Raw genomic sequence first — 3,303 nt, 5'->3', positions numbered from 1 at the left:
CCAGGCACAGCCCGTACCCCCTCCCGAGAGGAGCCGCCGGGCGTTGAGCCTGCCTGCGCGCAAAGCGCGGGGCAAGGAGCCGCGCAGCAACAACCGGCGTGCGCGAAACGAGCTTCAGAAGTGAGGAAAAGGCCGAGCTGGGGCTCCGTGGCGTTTAGCAAACAGGATTTACTGTCAAGTCACTTGCCCAGCAAGAAACAAAAACAGTGCGGGAAAGGGGAGAATGTGTTTCTCGTGCTCGGCCTCCCACGCTTTCTGCTCCTGAATCTAGTACGTCGTTCGTTGCACAGCTTCCAGTATTGTTACCGGTGAGGAAGATGTGCGCCTCCGGACGCGCACGCTTTCCTTTCCGCTACGCTCAGCTTGCTTTTATTTCTGGACGAGCTCTGTTGCCTACGTCGGGGAAATAAAAGCGGTGACGAAGTCAAAATGTAACAGTTGTCGGACTATATCCCCGGGATGGGAGTGGGTTCAGCCACCCGGGCAGCCCAAATTTTGGCCTAATTTAGCTTCTGAATTTACCTGCATGTGCACATATATGCACATTTTTCTGGTTAAGAAGAAAAAGAAGTTGGAAAAGCAGAAATTTGGCAGCATCGTACAGAAACTCAAATAGTTCCCGGCAGCATCAGGACCTTTAGACCTCCGTACAGGCTTTTGTAACGTCAGCTCACAGCGACTGAAGGCAGCGGTAGTTTTTCCATCTTCTAGAGGCAGGGACTACAAACCCACGCTTTATTCCTCGCTAATAAAAGGCCATTTAAATTCAGCAATCTTACATCCGATGCCCAAGCTCTGGAACGGGGCATACTTTTGATAATGTATCAAAGCCCTCAGCAATCTAATTCTTAGCCCAGTTGCTCAACCCTAGCAGTTTCAGGCTTTAGGTCTTGAAGACTTCCCCATCCTTGCTCCAGTCGCCTTCCCCAGCCACTCCAGCATTCAGGATTTTGTGTCAGAGCACCAACCTTCTCCTTGGTCCATTCTTCCTCTCCATATACACCATAATTTCTTCTACTGGAGGAATTTTATTCCATTTCTTTTGGAATTTATAAAGCCTGAAACTAAGCAACCAAACTAAAACAAGTTGTGACATTACTTATCTCCAGCGTCAACATTAAGCACTGTTCAATAACTTTTCTTTACCTTAAAAAAATCCTAAATAAAATGTGATGTAAATTTAGAAACCCAATAAACGGTGATAAATTCTTCAAGTCTTCTAAGTATGGAGAAAAGCAAACAAAGAAAACAATGCCCTGAGCTTCAAAAGATATTGATCATTCAGGTGATTGATCCAGCAGATGTCAAAATCAGGCCAGAGTAAACAATTGTAAACTAATTTAACGTGAAGGCAAGGAACTACGGTAGGGAATGCGAGTTAAATAGTACAATCAACAATCACATCATCAGAAGAAGTATTAAAGGTTTATTGTGGGAAAAGTCATTGAAACCATTAGATAAGTGTCCAATAGCAATAAAAAAGATAAACAAGAAGTTCCACCTATACTTATCAATAGATAGAATACAAAGCAATGGATACTATTTGGTCTGCCAAACCTTTGTTAGAAAGAAAAGCCTACAGCTACAGCAGACTCTCTCTCTTCCTTACAGACACTCTTTTTGAAAACAGAAGTGCCTTGATCTTGCCATAATTACACCATTCCCAGGCATATTTTGGAAAATGCACGGAAGAATAAACTCAGCTGTTTGGAGCACATACCCAGCTCTAGGCGTTTCACTGTTTCTGAAGTAGGCATACGTTTCGTTATGCTTCAGCCCCTCCATGTGTTCATCTTCTCTCTCTCATCTCGGCTCCCACACAGGCTAACCTGTGTCTATACAAGAATTCAGCAAATTTTTTTTGGTGAATCGTTTATTTGGGGGGGGGAAATCAGTTCCAGAGGTCAGACTGAAAGTGACAAAAAGTAGAAATACTAGGATTACATGTTTTTATGCTTCTGAAACATTTTGTTTCAGGCACTTTTGATTTAAAACATGAAAGTGTTCTACATTGTGGGAGGCCTAGCTTCAAACATCTTTTGAAAAAAAAAGGATTTGAGCCCACATCTGCCGCATTATGTGGATGTTAAGTGAAGTTTTGGGTTTTCCTCAAAGCAAAACAACAAACAATTGTCCTTTTTCATTTTGGTTGTTCACAGCTTTTTTTTCCTCCCCATTTTCAGTTTGGCTGCCAAATTGAATACAGAGTCCTCTGCTTTCCCCCTGAATCAAGACCAGCACAAAACAGCTGCAACCATGGCCCGGACCGTGCAGTGTTGATTACCTCCTAAACTGCGTTGGAAAATATTACCTGAAAGAGAAATGGAAATAACAGATCTACCTTCAAGAAAATTCGGCTTGCATAAAAGGCCAGGTCTACACCGCAGCTTGCAACTGTTGCTGCCGCCGATAAACTGGAAGGAGGATTAAGGTCTGACAGCTGCTGTATTTTGGTCATCCTTTGCTACTCGACAGGGCTAATGCCCCTTTTTAGCCAAGTATAACGTACAGCATCACTAATGCAGGCTTCAGGGAAGCCACAGAAGTTGAGCAGGTGAAAGGTTGTTTAAAGTCACCTTTTTTCTGCGCTTCATCCAACCACGATAGTTTGCTTGCAACGAACAATCAGTTCGTTCAATGAACAGTCAGTTATTAGGCAAAGAGTGAAGACCGGGGAAATAAAAATAGTACAGTGTCTCAACAATGTATTCTCCAAGAAGAGACACCAAAATCAAATTTGTTTTCATTAAAAATGCTGAATTTTCCTGTGAGCAGCCACTGAAATCTCTAACTCATTAAGAGCCACTTGTGTGATGCTTTTAACAGTTGTTTTTTTTTTCCTGATGGAGCATGTGTACACAATGAAATAAAAGCTATAGCACATCTCTTCTATAAAAAAAAAAAACAAAAGCCAAAAATCTATGGAGTAAACTCCGAGTGCCTGCTTCTCCCTTCTCAGTGTTCAACAGTACTTTACTCACACAAAAGTCCCTCTGAAATGCAAGGAGAAGCCTGCCTGATGAAAGCTGCTCTACACTGCAGCTTTCAATCACTGTTAAGAGAAGAAACGTTTCTAGGTAGCGGCATTAATGTAACTAGAACTGGGAAAGCGACATCTCTTAAGAAATCAGTTTCAAAATACTGTCTCTATTCTACGTAGCTGCAGAAGTGCCAAACATTCTAGACTGGTTGGAAGACATAAATTATGAGTCTACAACTTACTGCAAGCAGTAAGAGTTCAGTACAGAGCTGGGTATTTGTTGCTATTGTTAACTGCCATGTCAGCAAGGGAAGCAACAGCTG

The sequence above is a fragment of the Pygoscelis adeliae genome, unplaced genomic scaffold, assembly GCF_000699105.1.
Source record: "Pygoscelis adeliae isolate BGI_AS28 unplaced genomic scaffold, ASM69910v1 Scaffold10, whole genome shotgun sequence".
NCBI classification, from domain to species: domain Eukaryota; kingdom Metazoa; phylum Chordata; class Aves; order Sphenisciformes; family Spheniscidae; genus Pygoscelis; species Pygoscelis adeliae.
The sequence above is the reverse complement of the archived record's forward strand: the minus strand, read 5'-3'. Positions refer to the sequence as shown.